This window comes from Myiozetetes cayanensis, unplaced genomic scaffold, assembly GCF_022539395.1.
Source record: "Myiozetetes cayanensis isolate MyiCay16 unplaced genomic scaffold, myiCay2020 scf43, whole genome shotgun sequence".
Lineage (NCBI taxonomy): Eukaryota > Metazoa > Chordata > Aves > Passeriformes > Tyrannidae > Myiozetetes > Myiozetetes cayanensis.
Genome location: NW_026087665.1, coordinates 325,813 through 347,242, shown reverse-complemented (window position 1 = coordinate 347,242; position 21,430 = coordinate 325,813). Strand labels below are relative to the sequence as shown.

The 21,430-nt window shown below is 40.7% G+C and overlaps 1 protein-coding gene across 15 annotated transcripts in view; it reads right to left on the bottom strand.

Moving 5' to 3' along the window:
* Positions 1-21,430, bottom strand: part of ATP2B2 (ATPase plasma membrane Ca2+ transporting 2) — a 406,430-nt gene that overhangs the window by 188,553 nt on the left and 196,447 nt on the right. The window contains exon 1 of one of the 15 annotated variants that reach the window (XM_050330685.1): positions 16,630-16,648. The exons of the other annotated variants lie outside the window; for them this stretch is intronic. The gene's annotated coding sequence lies outside the window, so the exon portion shown is untranslated. Of the gene's footprint in view, positions 1-16,629; positions 16,649-21,430 lie in introns of those variants that run through there. 15 annotated transcript variants of the gene reach the window in all.

Below are 21,430 nucleotides of genomic sequence, written 5' to 3'. Positions count from 1 at the left end.
GGTAGAAGACAAAAGCTGTTACTTTTCAAAAGCTTTCTTTTTTTCTCAAAAAAATCCACATAAATAACTTTACAGTCGCACCAAGATGCCAAGCCTTATAAAATTTCACTCTAAAAGGTGAAATTATCCATCTTTGCTACTAAAGAGAGATCCAAACCTGGAGAGCTTTGAATTCCAGCTTCAAATGCAAACATCCCAGGCCACGAGCTGGCACACATCTTACAGGTAATACAAAGTTACAGCAAGAAAATGCAATCGAAATGATGATTTGGTTAGAGTTTCTTTCCAGGTTTGGAAGAAAAGAAACAGCCACCTTGCCTGTTCCCCAGCTGAAAGCAAAGCCAAGAGCCCCCCCTCCTTCCTGGTTTTTATCACCTGCTACAAAAAACACACGTGATTCTTGTTCTCTTTAATCAGGGGGGAGAAGGAAGAGAATCGCTCCTGGGGGATAGAAGCAAACATCTACCACCAAATTCTTAATCTATAAGAAAATCAGATATGAACATATGCTCTCTACGGTGATTTATAGCTACGAACATCTTCCCTGCAAGGGAAGAGAAGCAGAGCTGCTGGAGAGGTGAGTCTGCACCACATAAATCCATGTGAAAGGATGAGAGAGAGGAAAAAAAAAAAAAAAAAAAATCCCCCCAGGATTCTGCTGTACAATAGAAACTGTCAGGCAAGGTCACTCTTAAGAAAGAGAGCGGCCAAAAAGGAGGTTTTAAATCTCAGTGGGCATTAGCTGAAAGACACACGGTGATGTTCTGCAGTGATTTTAAATAGGACATTCACAAAGGATTAAAAGTACATGTCTATCAGTCAGCCCTATCAAAATGCCAATTTTTTTGTTAGATTTCCCTGCAGTGATTATTCTCCCAGACAGAGAATCAAGGAATTGTTTGGGAATGGAAACGACAAACTACAGTTGTACAGAAATCATGGGCAGGCCCTGCATAAATATCTCAGCCACAAACGTGGCCTTGCTCCCACCTGCCAAAAACATCTGAGGATGGTCAGAAACATTTACCAGCCCTGCAAGAGGAACAAAGGAGCAGAGTGAAGGCCGTGCACAGGAGCTGACAGACTGAGGGGATGCTGCAGAGGGCACTGGGCACCGTTGGGTTTCAGCTCCTTCTCCCTGGCACCAGCCCACGCCACCTGGCCCACGGGAAGGCATTTTCAGGACATTCATGCGTGGTAAGAACTGGTACATTAGTGCTAAAAACCAGCTCATTAAATCCAAAAATTCCTCAGGAAGTATTAAAAAAACAAAAAAAAAAAAAAAAAACCAAAACAAAACCAGAGAGTTTGGGGAAGACAGATTTCCAAAGCAAACTGTTCCTTGGGTTCAGCTCTAAGGAAAGCATCAATTTGAGCAAGTGGTTTTGAAAGGGAAAATAAAAAACCCACTCTTCCCTCAAGAATGTATATGGTACAGACACCACTCTCTTTCTGCTTCACAGAAGCAACATTTGGAAAACTACTTAACCTTTCTATTTTTATCTGGGTGCATTCAAATTACCAATAATGTACAACATGCTGTAACAAAACCACTGATGTAGGGTATAATTTTCCCTCAAGCACATTATCCTAGCTGGTGGCTCAGAAAAATAAGCTGATAAAACAGCAGCAGACATCAATTGATGGATAAAAAGCGATCACAGCTATGTAGAATGTTGCTGGCCAACCTTAAAATCATACAATTAGCCAAAAAATATAAGCAGTAGGACAGGCCATAGCAACAACCATGTGTTATCTGTGGGGTCATCCCAAAAATCCTCCTACAAACACATTTTTAAATAGACCATCAGATTATCGCCTCATAATTTAGCTATTAACACACAGATTTATTTGAAAGCCATCACCATGCCTGGTACTTTTATTAAATATCTTCTTCCCTGTCAAGTTCAATCGGGATCTCATCCTAACCATGATGAGCTTTTAATTTTCTGTGCTATTAATAGCAACTTAAAAATAAAATGTTCTCTTTTGAAGCTGTAAAGCTGTAACTTTCTTTAGGAGCTGCAAGGGGGAAGAGAGATTAATCTTTCTACTCTGCATCTCTTAAACTACATTAGCTATGTGCATATATGGGAAAAAAACCCAGGAGAACAAGTAAGAAACAGGAATTTTCTCTAAGAATACCTCAAGCATAACTCCCTATAAGGATTTAGCATGGCTGCAGCACAGTAATCAGGAATTATCAAAGTACAGGAAATAAATACTTTAAGAATTGTCATGAAGGCTCTGAATCATTCTCAGTGACTCTCTCTTGCCCGTCATCAATAGATAATAGATTAATGAATGACATAATTAGCTGCAGGATACACAGACTCCTGTCCAGCAAAGCCCTTCAGCAGATACTCAGATTTCAGCACAACTGGAGTCCTCATTAATTCCCCAGCAAATGAAGAAAGATGGAAAGCTAGAGATGAGTATCATGGCACTCTGTGCCCAGCTGACACGTGGATCAGGTGCTTCCAGCTGCTTTCCTTCTGCTGCCTCCTTCAAGTAAGGGCAGAAGGAGAAGGTACAAAGTCGTTCACAAGCCCTTCCCGGGGTCTGTGTGAATACCACCAACACAATACACAACTGTAAATTGTGTATTGTGCAATTGTAGAACACAACACCAACACACACTCACTTTCAGCAGCGTGCTGCAGTGCTGCTGCCAACTGCAGGAATTTACGTCAGTAGCGTCAATTCCAAGGCTATCACTGGAACCAGGGAGCACTGAGAGCCACAGAAAAGCCAAAAGTCAGTAATTTCAGTGTGATTCCACTTAGACCAGAGCCAGACAAGCAAGAGACTGTGGAATACGAGGAGTGCTGGAAGGACCTGCCCTCGGGCTTTCCCACTCCTCTGCTGACCCATCTCACTGCCCAGCTTGCAGGATGCCTGGTTTCAGTGGCATGATTGGAAGGCTGGAGCACCTCTCCTTCAGAGACAGGCTGAGAGTTGGAGGTGTTCAGCCCAGAGAAGACTCTGGGGAGACCTTAGAGTTCTTCCAGCTCCTAAACGGGCTCTGAGGGAGCTGGAGAGGGACTTTGGACAAGGGACTGGAGTGACAGGACAAGGGGGAATGGCTTAAGCTGAAGGAGGGGAGATTTAGGTTAGAAATTAGGAAAAAATTCTTCCCTGGGAGGGTGGGCAGGCCGTGGCACAGGTTGCCCAGAGAAGCTGTGGCTGCCCCTGGATCCCTGGAAGTGTCCAAGGCCAGGTTGGACAGGGCTTGGAGCAACCTGGGTTGGTGGAAGGTGTCCCTGCCCATGGCAGGGGGTGGGACTGGATGATCTTTAAGGTCCCTTCCAACCCAGACCAGTCTGTGGTTCATGATTCTGTGACACTGGTACACAACTAAGGCACTGGGCTGCTTTGAGATGTATTTTCTGTAATTCTCTAAATGCTTGTGACCTTTCTTTTAGGATATGGGCCTTGCCACAGCTATTCAAGCCTATCTTTATCTAAAGATTGGAACACTGAAGTGTGTTTTAATGAGGGATAAACTGAGACCATCTGGATGTCTCAGCTGCTACAGAGCATGATTGTTTGCTGATTTTAACCATGTCTCTTGCAGAGAACATAGACCTGTGTTGCACAAAGTGCACCATCTCAGCTTGATTTCTCCTTGTAATCAAATGTGTTGATCTAAAATCTATTTCCAGCAAATTACTTGTCCGTTTGGGGAACAGCTCCCTCCTCATCTCAGCCATGGTGATGGGGATAAGCAGAGACAATTGAGTTGACAAGGTATTTTTGCAAGAGGTTGACAGTGAGCCTTCTCAGGGAAACCTTCCATTTTGGAATATGACCACCATTTACTCATAAACTACATACCAGATGACATCTTTTCTTTTTTTTTTTTTTTCCTTTTTTTTTCCTTTTTTTTTTCTTTTTTTTTTTTGTTTTGTTTTTGTTTAGGGGTTTTGGAGTTTCTGTTTGTTTGTTGGGCTAGGGGGTTGGAGGCTTCATTTTTCTTTACACACATTTGCTGTAGAAGTATTTGGTAAATAATTTGTCTCTTTTGAATGGTGGTGGCACTGGGTCAATTTGCATTTCTTTATGCATACATTTCACTTCTAAATTATCCTGCGTACTTGACTTGATAACCATACTGTTAATAAACTCCAATATATAATTTGTTGACCTGTATATATTCTGCAAGATAAACAAGGAGTCTATTTGGGGAGGTAAAGTAAAAAAACTACCTTTTTTCTTTTCTTTTTGGGGAGTGAATTCCTACATAACTGTACAACCTGGGCATCAAATGGCAGCACAGCACAAATGGAGCAGCAAAAGCCTCTTCCCACAGCTCCACAGAGCTGCCTTTTCCTACATTACCTCGGCTGGTAGAAAAGCATCTTAGTCTTACGTGGCTCAGTCAAATTGCACCATTTGCCTGCAATTACCCAGCAATTTTAGCTTAGCATACATCTCTGATGTGACCAAAGGGGGGCTTTGCACAGGGCCCGCTGCTCCTTTCAGCCAGCAATGCTAATGAGTGGCCAGCAGTGAGAATTTCCAACTGCACTTTGATGTGCCAGCTGAGGTCTTACACCTCCCCATGCAGACCACAACCTGCCTTTAGTCTCAAAAGCTGAAACTGTTCTGCTTTGTCACCCAAATCACCATCGAATTAATGGACAGCAAAGGAAACTGTAAAAATAATTCTACAGATTTATTACTGGAATATTCTCAACACAGCTGAGACTTCTGCTCAATTCTTAAATGAATGGGGGTTGAACCCAAATATCCCACCTTCCCCTAGGTTTTTCCACTTCAGAAGACTGCAGGCATTAATGATCTGTAAAACACTCCAAATTCTAAAATCTTTAGCAAACTTCACAACTGCTTGTGAAGAGACCAAACCTGGGTTTGGAGATTGAGGGAGGGTGTGTGTGTAAAGACTACCAGAATAACTCAGACAACATGCACCATTAACAATTAAAGATTGAAACATTCTGTTTGAGTTAGTTTAAGTGCTGTTGATTATGCATTCCCCAGAAATGACACCTTGAACTTCAGATTCCAAGTAGATCTGGAAAATAACAGAGTAAAAGCAATAACCGTTCTTGTAAGAAGAGCTACTCTGGGGATATTGAGAACTTAAGAAATTTATTATATTTTTAGCATATTTTCTCTTCTCCTAAATAAAAAATAAAATAATAAAAAAAGACCAACAAAAAACAAAATAAAGTAAAACAAAATAAAAAGATACTCTGCTGATTTTACCTCTCAAAAAGTGAACCAGTGCAGAATGTTTTGGCTTTTGACTATAAAGTGATTATTTGAAAATGAAATCAGGACTTGTGTTCATTTCCCAAGAGTATCAATAAATGCCTAAAAAGGAGTTTCTGAAGAGGTATCTCGAGACATTTGGGAGAAATACCCCCCAAAACACCAAGATAGATTGATTACTCCCATTTATTAAGCTCCATCTAGTACCACAATGCATTGCTTTATGGGCTTGTTGGGCTCTAATCTCTTTCAGGAGAAAAAACTGCTACAGAAAAATCAGTTGGTTCCTGCAGTGCTTTGATTCCCAGTTCGAAACCAAAATGTTTTTGATAAAACCGAATTCTTCATGTCACAACTAAACTTTGGAAATTCACCCATCACCACGGATCATGGATCTGCTGGAAAGCCACATCGTTTAATCTGACAACAGGTCCACAAATATTTCCCAAGTAAAGGATTCCAAAAGAAATGTATCGTGTCGTTATGGATGTGGATACTTCCACAAACGCACCAATAAAATTAAATCTCTCCCTCTACAGGTAGAAGTGGTAACAAGGAATTACCAAATTCTCCAAAGATCCATGCTGGTGCTGAACGTGTCTAAAAGAGCTAAAATCATTAAGTATATTGTTAAGCAGTAATATTATTATATTATTAACCATATCTGTGGCATGGTGTGTACAATGTGTACCAATTTAAGACAAACAAGTCTTGAACACTGGGATTTCCATGATTAATCTGTTTGACTCAAACCCCCTGCATTGATTTAATACCTGAAATCTGCAAGTAAACAAAAAATGTAATCCAGTTGTTTCCAAGGTTTTCACACTAATCAACTCCTACATATTTTCTAGAGAAGCAGCTTTAGACCTCCTGGCAATAGATTCAGTTTTCTTGGTTATGTTTTGTGGATCCATCTGAATTAATTCAGACATCAGAGACCTAAAATTACTATATTTCTGATAACTTTAAGCAATCTCTGTATGTGGTTTTTTAAAAAATTAGGAATCTTACAGAGAGAGCACCCTCACCACAATCTCCAGGATAATGAAAGGAAATTGTTGAGTCACCAACCACAATCTTTGCGTGTTCAAATACAACTCCCCCCCAAAAAATAAAAATACAAGCTTTTCTCAGGAAATTAAGCAGAACTGATCAAAACATAACCCACATCTCTGATTTGCATGCACTTAACCCACAGGCTATCACAAGATGCACATCCACCCACTCCTGATTTCAATGAACAACTCAGCCAAGTTCTGGACTAACCTCTTGCCCCAGCCTATTTCAACCCCAAGCACTCCATGTCAATCAGTGCAAAGCTTTTCTAGGTAAGCATTTTAAATAAAGCCAATTTTATTCACATATTTTCCTGTGTCCATCGTTTGCCTCCTTTGAAAATGGACAGAAAATGTTTCCTTGGAGGTGCTCCTGAATAACCTGATGTTCACCTTGCTTTTCGTCACTTCTTACAAGAACCCAACTTACCAAGTTCTAGCCCAACCATTTTAAAAATATTTGTATTCCATTGTCAAAAAATTACTTTCAGCACTTGGGACTCTGCTCCTGTGGAAATACAGTGAGTAGAACAGACCCTTTCCCATCTCTGTAACAGCAACTCAAGTGACCTTGAGGAAAACATCCAAATAGGAAAAACGTACATCCATCCGGAATTTATTAAACCATTTCTCAAAGCTGCAGTTCCCCAGGGTCACCCCAGCGCTGCCAAAAGCATGTACACCTCGTTTTAACAGCCTGAAAAACATCCTTGTGGCACTCTGCGTGCTCAGGCTCTTCGTTTACATCATGGGCAGCAGGCAGTGACACAGAAAAAGCTGTGTGTGTGCTCCTGTTTAGCTGCTTCTCTGGTTGACCTGATCTGCCACTTGCAGGCACACAGGAACAACAGCTTATTTGCTGAATCTGTTTACCCCACTGTCATTCAAGATGTATCACGATGCTTAAATAGGCAACAGTCAGATTAATATAATTGAGGCTGCAGTTCAGAGCAGACAGGAAGTCGGGCTGGGATCGCAAAGCGCTTTTTCTCTCATGATTAAAACATCCCCAGGGTTATATCAGTATAAAGGCACCCAAAGCAGGGATGCACAAAGCCAGAGGACCAAGAGATGGGAGCGTTTTCCTCTTTGGAACAGCTCACCAGCTCGAGAGGAAGAAACATGAATCACGCGAAGATAAGATGCCATTTTAATTGCATAAGAAACGCTGGTGGATTTGTCATTCCTTGTGACAGAGTTTGCTCCCCAGAGTCACATTATAAGCACAGCTATATTGCTATTGTGTAAGACATTTCATGCACCAGAGTGACATCCCAGCACACAGACACAGAAAGCCTCGTAAACAGCCTGTTTTCATTTACTCCAGTGAGAGAGAGATGCCTCTCTGCTGTTCCAGAACAGAGCAGAAAGGCTGTCCAAACATGACAAAATAAAAGCAAATAAGGAGCAAATCGGCAACTGAGAAGGACCTCAAGTCTCAGCACCATCGGCCTGACTAACAAACCACACATATCTTTGCACTGGCATTGCTGTTGACAGTACAGGTTAAAACAGGCAGCTTGCAGGTGCCATCCTCCTGCAAGACCTGAACACTGCTGGCACAGATGGCACAGGAGAAAGGGGAGTGACATTGCTGATACATCCATTTGCTGAAGGCTTTCAGTCCACTTGCACTTTATCTATTTAGTATCTCAGCACTACGAATCCCAAGGTATTTAAGTTTGAAATCAGTGGTCCTCACAAGTTGTCAGGCAAGTCTGAAGAGCAGTAACATGGAGATTAAACTTTTACTGATAAGCAAAGGGCTCCTCGAGGCCTGTCATGTGTGCAGCATTTCACAGGTCTGGCCATGTCTGAAACCAAAATGTCCACAGAGAGAAGAGCTGGGCTGCAGCTGGGTCTGCACAACACCAGCATGCCCCAGCTAGTAACCACTAACTTGGTTACTGGTTACACTCAGTATAATGATTTCAGTGACATTTGCCCTAGAAATGAGCCCTCCATCTCATACTAAAGCACACAGGAGCCACCAGTGGAACAGCACACAGGAACTATTTCTGTATCTGTGCAGAGCTGATCTTTGCCTTTTCTCTAGCCTAGATTTTTATTTCCCTTAAGTGATCAGTGTTGGTCTAATTCTACTCCCATTTAAATCAGTTGAAGCTTTACCATCAACTTCAAAGAAAATGGATTTAACCCAATATAGTTTATTATGATAAATTCCACTTTAAGAGAGAAGGACCTCTTCTCCAGCAGAGGATAAGATGATGTATTTTTACAACAGGCTTCCCAGCCAGATGACATTGCTGTGCCCTACATTCACATTTTGGTTTTGAGCAACGCTGCAGTTTTGAAGTCACTCCTCCATCCATGGCTGTGCCTGTGTGATGGCTCTGTTTGCAGAGCAGCTGTGGGGCTCAGGAACCAGATTTCTTTGGGAAAAGACAAAGCAGAAGCCCTGCTGCAGGTTCACACCAGAAGCATTGGGCACACACAGATCAGACACAATCAGGGGCCTTTGGAAAGCTTCCAGTCACAGACAGGGAGCACTTTCAGCCCACAGGCTCAGACTAAATCCAGTCCCACATGAAACCTCCACAGATACAGAGGCCTCAACGCTGACTGCTTCAACCTATTGATCTGCCTCTAATGCACCAAATGACTTGCTGATGGAGACACATTTCAAACTCTAGTTCTACTTCTTATCTCTATAATCTTTTTATTTCCCATGCCTTGCTAAATAATTCACTCAGCACTACTGATCTTCACAACTTTCTGCGTCTTATCCCCAGATTCTTATTTAAATTGCACAGACTTCCTTTTTGGATTATAGCCTCAGAGTTTTGCCTCCCTCTTACAGGGAACTGACTCTAATTGTTAAAAATTCTCTCCCACAGTTAGCCTTCCAAGGCACTTTAGACACAAGATCATTTTTTTAGCAGTGCATTAACCTGCAACTTCATAGCAAGAAAGCTTCCCTTCGTGGACAAGGGTTCTGTAACATCTTAGCTGATGCATTAGGAACAAGAACTGAAGTCCATCTCAGGTACCTACAAATCCATTATCAGAATAAAACACTGAAAAGGAACGCTATGAAAATAACCCTTCAAATAAGGGTCAAAATTCAAAATCAAATCCCTTATCTAACAGGGACAGAACAGAAGGAAAGACCATTATGTAATGTACATTTGCAAACACCACAACAGCACTGAAAGGAGCTGTACTGAAGGATTTCAGGAGGAATATCTTCACAGAAAGGGTGGTTAAACACTGGAAGGGGCTGCCCAGGGAGGTGGTGGAGTCACCACCCTGGAGGTGTTTAAGGAAAGACTGGATGTGTGCTCTGGTCTAGTTGACCTCTTGGTGTTTGGTCATAGTTTGGACTCAATGTCTCAGAGGTTTTTTCCAACTGAAATGATTCTGTGATTCTGGGATTTGTTAACAAACGTCTTACTCTGCCAGCAAGTTGCCTCTGTCAAAAATGATTTATTTTAATTCTTTCCCACCTTCCCCCCAGAAGAAGACAGAAGCCTCCTGACTGTCAGAGCTCTTGCTCCAGAATCAACCAGCACTCTGATCCCTCTGACCTGAGCTGGCTGAACTCTCACCACTACCTTCCCTGCCCATCCTATCCACTAAGGCCTCTGAAGGATGAAGTGACACCTGTAAGGCCTCAGAATTACAGTGAGACTTCCCTCACCAATTTTCCTGTTAAAAAGAGAGGGAATAGTAGTTACCTACAATTTTTTATCCTTGTGACTTTAATCAGCCCATCCTGTTTTTTAGCAGTTCCACCTTCACGTTAATTGAGCATTAATTTGTATCGTAGCTCATTTTCCTCTTTATCCACAGTTCCCCCTCAGATATAAATGATTATCAAGTTGATTATCAGATGTATTGTTTACTCTTTTATAGTGCATCCCTCATTAATCCCACTGCAGCATAACTCACCTAATGGAAGGTGACACTTGCAGGAAAGGTGCTTTAACACATTAATTAAGAACCACTCTAATAACACTGCAGCAACAAGTGTCAAACTGCACATGGACTCAAGCAGTCAAGATGGAGTCAACATTTTTTTCTTATTACCCTAACTTTTATATAATGTCACACAGCAAATGGAAAACCCATCTAGAGATTTGGGACAGGTCATTTGTCACTCTTGCAAGCAACTGCATTAAAATGTCTGAAGGGAAAGAATTTGGGGACTACACCTGTAACATTTTTTGAGTTCCTGAGGACAGGACCATGCTGCTTTCACTCTTTTCTCCTGTTTCTGCAACTTTACTCCTACCTGGATGAATTCTGCTTGTCGATTTAAACAGCATAAAACCACAAATTCATCATCTAAAAATGTAAACACTTCAGAAAGAATGGCAAGTCGGCCACACAGAAGGCATAACAACCCATAACAACAGCCAAGCATGAACTGCCCTTTCAAATCAATGTTCCAAGACTGACAGAGAAGCCACTGACTCCGTGGCACAACACTCACAGAGATCCCATCAGACCAAGTGTTGGGACACGACTCACAAAAACACAGGCTCAGACTTCCCTGACTTTCTTCTTCAAAAATTAACTTCAAATCAAACATCTCTTTTTTGGGGGGCTGTTTTTGTGGGTTTTTCTCTAATATTCCTAACAAAACTATAGGGTGATCTAGGTTGGAAAGGACCTTTGAAGGTCATATAGTCCAACTCAGTGCCAATTTCAAATGTGGAACAGCTCACTCAGGGTCATGCCCAGCTGAGCTTTGAACATCCCCAAGGATGGAGATTCCCACCCTGTCTGGGCCACTGTTCCCATGTTGGAACATCTTCCTGGTGAGAGAGTTATTTATATTTGACCAGAATTCCCCTTACTGCAGCTCATACCTATTACCTCAGATGCTTTCACTGTGAAGCTCAGAGATGAATCTGACTTTTCCTTCTTTTATAACTCTCCACTGGATATTCAATGGATGACTGAATAAAAATAACATCACATCCACCTAAGCCATCTCTTCTCCACCCTGAAGAACCCCACCCCACTCAGCCTCTCCTACCTCTGTGGCCCTTTACTGGGCTTCCTCCAGTCACCACTGTCTGTCCTGTTTGGGGGACACTGGTCACAGCACTCCAGATACAATTTCACAAGTTTTAAACAGAGCAAGGAGGTTAAAAAGAGTGAAGATGGTAATTGTTAAAGAGTTTAATGGCGACATTTTGGCTCAAGCATCTCCCAAATAGCAGTTAAGTTGCAGCTGCCACATCAGATTGCTTTCATTGCTTACACAACACCACCACTTGCACAGTACTGTTAAGAGTAAATGATGAGTTTGGGTGCAATTTGCCAAACTCCTTGGGAATAGAACTTCATTTCCAGAATGAAAAATAAGTTTTCATATTGGCATTGTAGGGCGAAAAAAGTTTCCATAAATGAAGCCCATTCATTTGATCAAAAACTAATCCTGGAGTGCATTTTCAGACACACATTTGAAACTCAAGGTCAAATGCTGCAAATACAGATTAACTACATTTCTTATATATAGGATTAGCCACATAAAAGAGATTGTTTTAAAAACTTTTTTCCTTCAGTCCACAAAATACTGGAATTAAAGGACTTGAGTCACATCAGTGAAGGAGTTTGGTGCATTTACAAATCTCCATTCACAGTGCTATCAAGACAGCCTTGCTAAAAAGAATTAATTTCGATTGTCAGAGGAAAAAAAAATTATTTACTAGTTTTAGCAGGTTGCATAATTCCCTGAAATACTCAGAGCAATATTAACTTCTGCTATATTGGAAGTTTTATATTATACAAGATAATGCAATACCTAAAACAGAGCATGACCATTCAGGATCAAAGTAAGACAGCAGCAGATTATTAATCACCTCTAACGTTGTTTCATAAACACAATTGGAAAAACAAGGCTTTGGTAAAGGCATATACAGACAAACAAAAGCAAATCAGAGCAGCATTCAGAAATTAATAACTCAACCAACTTTCTAAAGGCTGCAATTTATGCAGAAGGGCTCTGCTGGGGAAAGGTCCTACAAAGTGTGTAACAGTCATTTATAGTGGTGGAAAAACAAAGGATCAAATGACTTGGTACTTCATTGGGCCACAGTATCAGTAAAGAGAGAACTTGTACATGAAGTCATTCACTGTGATGTTTAACCAAAATCAAATCAGCACACATCTAGAAAAGGCAACAGGGAGGCAGGTGGCAGCACAGAGAACGAGTGGTGGCATCTCTTAGCGTGGGAAAGGATTTAAATTTACCTCTTAAATGTCTCACAGCATTATCTCATGCCCAGCAGTTGGGCAGCAGTGGTGCAACTCCAGCAGCCTTGGAGATGGGGTTTGTGGAAACAGCCCCAGTGGAGCCCCTGCTGTCATATCACATGTCAGGAAAGATTAGGCAAGTGGGGAAACTGGAGAATGTAGGAGTCAGGAAAGTGTCTATAGAGAGCAGGAGATGCCCTTAAACCTTTTCCAAACATCTGCGGCACAAGAGAGAAGACGGAAAGAGGCTACAACTGATCCAGGCCTTCTCCATGGAATTCAGATGGAAGGAAAGCTCCTGACACTGCTCTGCAGCAAGGCTTTCTCGTGCCATCCCGGGCTAGAAACAAACACCCTCACTTCTGCCTCTGGGATCTATTGCCAGACCTGTCAGGCACCGAGTCCTGTGGCTGTGCTGTCCAAATGTGACCAGCATTTACACCCTGCTAACCACACACCTGTGTGCACGCACAGCACCCGGCTCTGGAGCCTGGAGCAGCGCTCTTTGAAAGGCAAATCCAATTAGGAGCGGATTTGGGCAACTTAAAGTCACCCAAAGTTTCAGAAATAAAGACTGAATGGCTTCCCAAGGCACTCTCAAACAAGTTTTCTGTTACAATGCATATGGATTTTGCAGCACTTACAAATCCCATTAGCAGCAATGAGAACTGAAGGACTTAATCTACATGGTGCATTATCACTGGAGTGATCCCTATTTAATTACTAAAGAAATGGCAAACAATTTTCAGCTGATTTTTACAACTTAAATAAGAGCTTAAAAATAGTTCCACATGTGCTTTCACTGGTGCACATCGGCTCCAACTTGAGCAAAATCGTCCCTTCACCTCAGCTGAAAGCTCGGTCCTCAGTGATCAGCACCTGTTCAGAACTGACACTTCCCCTGATCCTAAGAGTGCACCTTCCCCACAAAAACTATCATAATTCGTTGGGAGTTTCAGATTTTCACATAAGAAACCAGGCAATTACAGCTTGCTCGTGTTCAATTTTGTGGTTCCAGCAGTTTTCTTAACCTTGAGAAAATTCTGCATCATTATTCTAATTACAAGAAGTGGGAGTACACGAAATCTTTCCAACAAAGAAGAGAAACTGAGCTGGCAGATGCATGAAATTTTATACTGCAAAATGACAGAAGGGGAAGTAATGGAACACTAGAACTGTCACTTACCCAGGTAAGAGTCAGCTGCTGTAAATAAAAAACTACATTCTTTTAAACCCATTCAGCTGTTGATAAATTGACACCAAGTATTGACATTGTTACAAAATAAAGCTACAGTAACTAGAATTGTTTATTTTCAAAATCAGTTGTCACTGTAACGCAAACACCAGGTATGTGCTGGTGATTCATTTTAAACCACCAAAGTCTCCCATGTGTCCTGACACACCTCCATACATGAAAAATGCATGTAGTTTCCTATTTAACTTACACATTGGGTTACAAGGCTGAATGTGGTGACTGTGTATTTAAATGCCATACTGAGCCTTCTCCATCTACAGGAGAGCTGCTGACCTGGGCAGCTCTGGAACCCAAGGTGCAGAAATCCCAGATGCCATGAAGGCTATTTTGAGAAAAGTCAAGGAGCTTATATTTTAACAGATTCCTGCTGAAGCCCTCAGATTTATTAAGCTCTCTGTGCTAGGAAAACTAGGGAGTTTTCATTGCAATAAAACACTTCATTACACGGGATTTTCTCAAGTATAGGAAACCTCAATGAAATCCAGGAATGCCCTTATAGACATTCCTATTTCAGAGGGGCAGAACTGAGTGACCTCTTTCACAGGAAACACCTTTGGATATACAAACACTCAGAGATGCCTTAGAACTTATTTAAAATGCAGAGTAAATTCAGGTTTTAATCCTTCCTGCATCTTTCTCTGTGTTGTACTTGGCTAACCTCTTATATAATCCCGGAGCTTCCTTATTTTAAAACACATTTAAAATATTCTGAGTTCAAGTACAGAGATAACAAAGTCGTCAAGCAAATCTGAGCGCTTCTTAAACCCACTTTTTTCTTTTGACAACTGTCTGAGAACAGAGAGCGCAGAGAGCTGTTCCTCCTTTAAATTTAGCTTCAACCTCTGTGAAAATTCCTTCCAATGCTCCAACATTTGCTGCCTGGTCTTTCCATTCAAGTGGAATGGGACAATGAACCCGATTTGGTTGACCCATTCCCATGACTTGTTGGGAGCTTTGTAGCCACAGGGAAGCAACAGAGAGGGAAAACTGAGGACAAAATGAATTTATTTTCCACCTAAACCTGGGAAGATTGCTCTATCTGTACTACTGCTTGTTCCAGCAGTGGGATTTCTGGCTGCTGCAGCACCTCTGTAATTCCACAGCTTTCTCTCCCAAGAGGAAAGGCACCCAGGGCTGGTCCTGCTCCGGCCAGATGCGATGCCCTCAGAGCCCACGTGAGGCTCTGGAGCTGCTCAGATTTCTGGTTGACAGGGGATTTTTTTTTCTGAAATTAGAACATTGCCCCATTTTCAATAAAGCCTCCAAGATTCCAGGGTTGTCCCTGTTAGCAAGGGATGTCCTTGAAAATGAGGACAGCTGATAACCTTAAAGAAGGAGGGTAATTAGTCACATCCCTGCAACCTTTTCTCCTGAAGAAACAGTGATAAAAGTAAACTCCTATTAGAATATCATTAAATGCATTATTATGCAATACCGGTTATATAACCACGCTTTACCAACTCTGGGTATTTTCAGGCAGAATTCAGTTTCACAGACTTGCCCACATAGGAACATTTTTAAAAGTATGGGTTGTCTCTCTGCAGGGAATGAAAAAAGCTCAGGTAGATAGATGGATGAATGACAGATTGGCTGCCAATATTTCACATGCAACTTGAATCCTTCAAAAAAAAAAAAGTCTTTCTGAGAATCCCTTTTCAGCTAATTCTTCCAAAGAAGTTGCAAAATTTATTTAAGCATTTGCAAATCCAAAAATATCACCCCATCCAGACATTCGGTACTGTTTGAATTTCAGCCATAACTGCACAGTAAATCTATTCCAAATACAAGGATAAACAAAATTTGACTCCATAAAACATGAGAACTTGAAGAATGTTGATGTATTTTATCAAAAATACTACTGTCATCTATCTTCTTCTCTCCCTGCTTTTGATAAGGAGCAGGAATAGCGATGAACTCTATTTTCTGCTAAAATATTTCATCTGATTTCACTCATTTAACAGGTTTAGTTAGTTCAGAAATATTCTAACCTCCAAAATAAATATTTGAATATTGTTCTTATGGTGCCTAAGCTCAAGTTAAAGACAAATAGAATTCACAGCTGTTATATAGGTCTGAAAGCAAGAAAGGAATGAAACAGCAGTGCATGTGAAATTCTGACAGGGCAAAAGCTGGTGCTGAATGCATTTTTAAAAGGTTATGTTTAAATAGAAAGGACGCACATTTTCAATACAGAAATTTATGCAAATATAAGCATTATTTTATAACGTTCATTAGTAAGCTGCTTATTTTCTTTCCAAATATTTCCTTGTAATATCAAACATTTACTGTTGTCCACGAAATTCATCCCAAAGCATTGCATTCGTAATTGACTAAAAAGTATGTTAAGTGACAATTGTTAAAGAGAAGATAAGCAGCTGATTAATATTTCAGGTTCCACATCAACACTAGGTAATAAATTCTGCAAAACCAGTAATAGTTTAGGGGTTTTTTTTACATACATAGCTCCATTATAATCATTTCTATTACCATACTTTCCAAAATTACAACGTAGGGAACATTTTCAAAGCAATTATCATTTGCCTTCTGGCTATGCAAACTAATAATGGACATTCTCTCTCTCACAAACCCACAGATCTGTTTTAAAAGGACCCCAGCTTGTTACTCGGTATCCACACTGCTCATGTACTTTCCCTCAGAACACAAAGCATCCAATAACCCTGATGGCCAGCAAAGCAGAGCACCAAAGTCACCCTTAAAAGCATTCATCTCCCATACCTGAAATTCTCCAGCCCTTGGGATTGTATTACTGAACCAGCAGATAAATAATGCAAGTGAGACACAGCTCCCCGTTACGAGGAGGCACAAATGACCATGGTATGATGTACTCACCCAAGACTACACCTCCAGAGTGGTCTGAACGTGTGTCAGAAGAGACACACCTTTCCTCCTTCTCTCCACCCCCTCTGGATCCCTCTGTCCCTCTCCCCTTCCCAGCTGACTGCACACACTCTCTTGGAAGAGCACAGGAGCAGCTCCACGCTCCTGAGCGCAGAGCACACAGCACAGGGAACACACCACCAGGAGGAGGGGACACCAGCAGGTAGATGCTTTCTATTATTAACAAATCCTGAAAAATAAAATGGTGTTTCTGACAGTTGTGCAGTTTTCCATTCCAGGTAGCTTAAACCGGCAGAATTCACCGGTTTAAAACAGAGGACAGCAAAGGAAGAAGATTCCTTTGCCATGTCAGTTCCTGTGTTCCTCATTTTTTAATGCACCCTGCCTACTCAAGAAATTAAAGCCTGGGCTTTGTGCACACCTCAGGCTATCGTGCCAGAGACAAGACAGCTCTTCACTAACAAAACAAATGTAAGCATGTACAAAACTAAGCAAAACAAGAGCCACTGAAGTTAGAAGCATTGAAACCAGAAACAGTGACTTTAAAAGACCACTCTTAGGAAATGCTACTGGAAAGACAGGAAGCTGTTAGAGTTCCAACCCCTGCCTCCCATTTTCACTTATTTAAGTACTATAGGTGAAATATAAAAAAAAGAAAAATAAGAAAGTCTTCACACCAAGCCCAGAACACCAGGTAAGTTATCTGTCGTGGAAATATTCGGGAAAATAAGAGATAGTGGACTAAATGGGATCAAGCAGAAGATGAAATCCCTGCCTCCCTCACTGAACCCCTCAACTACTAAAACATCATAGAAAAAGAGAGGCAGCAAAGTCAGTGTTCCTATTTTTCAGCTTCTCTTCAGAGATTTAGACACCATTTAACCCAGGTGTTAATTTTTGCCCAAATTGAACTGTAACAGGGTTTATTTCCATAATGAACACAAATATATTGATCTATTACTCTCAACTTAAATACTGGAGGAATTAAAGGAATAGAAAAAAGGGGAAGAGAGTTCTTACCGGCTTTGTTTTGAGAAAAGGTCCACAAAAAAAGAAGTGGGACAAGTAGCAGCAAGCCATGTTACAAACCAAAGCAATATTTTGATGGGAAAGAAAATCTATAGATGGATATATATACACATCCACTCCAAGTTCATATTGGTTCTGTGTGTTCTGAACATCCATCATTTAATTCCTTGTTTCTCCTCACATTAAAATGGACCTGAACAACAAAACTGCTGAGAGCACCTGCAGGAGCCAGGAGAGGTTCAGCTCCACACAGCACCCACATCTCACTGTCCTAACATCAGGCATTGAACTTCCACCACAGGCAAACATTTTATCCCATCAGCAAAAGGCGGAATTTTGATTAGAAAAAGAAAATAATTATAAAATTTTAATTACAAAATACAAAAGTAAGAAAGATTTAGTGCTGCTTTTTCAGTTCTGAAATAATCTGAGTGAAAGCTACTATATTTTAATGGGGAAAATTATGTTTATCACTGTCACACTTTAAAAAGTCATGAAATTAAATGCTGAATCTTTTACATCTTCATATATGTAAAGCATAACATTTTCTCCTATAACTCGAATAAAGACTTGTGATATAGTCTAAATACTGTAGCATTAAAAATAAGTATCGTTGGAGTTTTACATTAAAAGATCAAATTCTACAAGTTTATGCATTCTTGACTGATCAGAACCTAAAGAAGTATTTCACATGTACAGACCCTCCAGGTGAAGACACTAACAGTGCCATGTTCTTAGTTTTGTGAGTGTAAAAAGAGACTCAAAAAATATTAAGAGATACCTTCACCCAACTATTAATATAAATGGTTAAAATCTAGGCAATTAAGAAATTCTGAAATATTACAGAAAGAAAATATGGCACGATGCAACTTGTTGAACAGTACATTCACAGCATGCAAATTATCCAAAATAAAACAAAGTTACACCTTGACATGAAGGCAGAATGTGCAACCTCCACAAAGTATTTTTCTTAAGTACTGAGAAGCAATTGCTCTTAGCAAAATGACTCATTTCTTCAGTGAAAGTGATAAATATGATGAAGATCTATTTGTTGCATATTTAAAAAACACAGATTTTTATTCATCTTTCATGTCCAGCCAAGAACTTGAGCAATAAGGCCCTGAAACTGCGATAAGGTGCTGGGTTTCACGTCGTTATAAGCCCAGAACGTTCAAGCCAGTCTGCCTTGTGAATGGCACAACTAAAACACACATTAAGCACATCTTTTACTGGTGTCCTCCAAGCATTTGACACTGATTTGGCTAAGCATCATAAATAGAGGTGCATCCTGGAAGATACTCACAATTCACAGCTACTCACACTCCAACCCAGCCTCTGACTTGACTCCGTGAACCACCGCAGTTTGCTCAGCAAGTCATTCCATGCACCCACAAGAAACTCCCCTCACTCCAGTCATTCCTAACTGGGTTTACTGAAGAGCAACTCTGATTCAGGAAGGATTTGCACATATTGTACAGCAGGCAAAAAAAAAAAAAAAAAAAAAGTCACCAATAAATACCTGACACAATTATTCAAATGGCACCGTGACCTGCGAAAGCACAGAGTGCACCCAGCGCAGCCAAAAATTCCACTGTGTCCATAACTGGGAACAATGAGTGCTTGGAGCTAATGGGAGGAAGAGCCCATCAGTGGCTGCTCCAGCCCAGGGAAGTGTCACTTCAAAGCAGACACTGTTGGCACCATGACTTTTATACAAATAAACACTTTTTATGCAATTTCGAGGATATAAGTGTTCACCAGCAGCCATTCTCAACCTGAGCAAAGGAGGCTTGATTTAAGAATTAAAGGAACTTATTTATTTTACCTCTGTGATACTTTCCATTCTGAATAACTCTGAAATTGTTTTATCTAAATTTACAGAGAAAAAAAAATATCAGTTGGAGTGGGGAGTGCTTAAAAGTTATAGAAGTAAAAGGAGAGAAATTTGGTTCACAGGGTAGGAAAGAGACATTCAAGGTATTACTTTAGGGAAGTCACTTAAAAATATTACTTTAGGAAATATCAAGATATTATTTTAGGAAAGATATTCCTTTAGGAAAGGATTTACTTTGGAAAAGTCACTTTTGCCACTGCTCTATAGTTTGCTTGAAACTCAGATTAACTGAATGTTTTAATCACGTTATATCACAGAAATTGTCTTTGTTAGGCAGATATAGACATCTTTTCCTGTACCTAAATCTAATTTACTGGCCTAGATAACTCTGGGAAGAGATAGAACATTGTTTCTTGTCCAAGCAGCTTTTAGGAAATGTGTAGCAGTAGCATCAGATTTTTATTTCTTTGACGAGTTCTATGTAAGACGAGATACAAAAAATCCATACAATATGACAAATCATTGTATCAAGGCATAGATATAAGATTAAAGGAGAGAGTGCAATTTCAAGGCATGAATAAGGAAGAATGGAGCTGATGGAAAGGATTTGGGGAGGTGTTTCCTGTTGGTTGGGGGAAGGGCCACTTGTTTCTCAAGCCATACAAAGCTTTTGGTTTTTGAACTTGGTTTTTCTCTATAGGAAATCAGAAAGTCACTTTTAGCAACATTTTAAAATCTACAATCTCATGAAAAAAAAAAAGGTAGATAAGAACTAAATTAATGAAAAAACTAGGAAGCAATGAAGTGGGAAAAGGGTGATAGAAAAAGTAGGCCACTCTTTACCTGTTTTTCCATAAATTTAGCAATGTCATTTCAAATTCAAGAGTAAAACTGCCCATTTCAAAGAACTGCTAAAAGAAACTACTATTTTTAAACAAAACCTGTCTAGCAGAAGTCTGAAGTAAAGAAGTGGGTTTGATTCAATCAATACAGCTGGATCTGTTACAGTTTCAGGGGTGACCTTTATACCAGACCTTCCTTTTCTCATCTTCTCAGCAATTTTGCTTCACCAATCCTCTGCAAGCGGAGCTGAAAAGGTGTAAGAACTATAAATTATGGAAAAAGCTGTGAGGTAAGCACCCCATAAGCTGGTGGCCAGATGAAAAACTCACCTCCCAGCTCTGCATTTAATAACCAAGTGTCTGCTGTACCTCAGGATTCCACAGACATCTCCCCCAAAAATAATGTGCTCCAAAACCTGCGTGTGTAAAGGAAATTCGACCTCATCTACTGAAAGGTAAAAACAAACTCAACTCCACGGATTTTTTTTTTTTGTGCTATTGCAGCAGTATCCAAGACATCCCCCTGCAGCACATTTTTCAGACATATAGATAGCAACTGAGCAGTAATATTTTATGAAGGTGTCACGTTACAGCCCCCAAAGGGAAGTGATAAGTGCAAGGCAGCCATTGTGACTCCAGATTTTAAAGATAATTGCAAAAAAAAAAAACTGTAATACAGTGATGACCATCCTTATAATGCAAACTAATGTGCAAGCACAGATGTTACCAATACTATTTCTTTATTCAGGTTGAATATATTTGACATCATGAATGGTGCCCCCAAAGTTGGTGGTACCCACTGACTGGCCTCTTTCAGCAGCAGCCTCTGCTCTGATGCAGTTTGAGGACAGGCAGAAAGGCAGGTCAGCAATCAGTCCCTTTCTCCCTGGGACAGCTGGGAACTGAGCCAATACACAGGTTATCCAGAGGAATTGTGCCTGCCCCATCCCTGGAAGTGCTCAAGGCCAAACTGACTGGAGCTCTGAGCACCAGGGTCTGGTGGAAGGTGTCGCTGCCCATGGCATGAAGGTGGGATGAGATGATCTTTAAGGTCTCTTCCAACCCAAACCATTCCATGATTCTATTC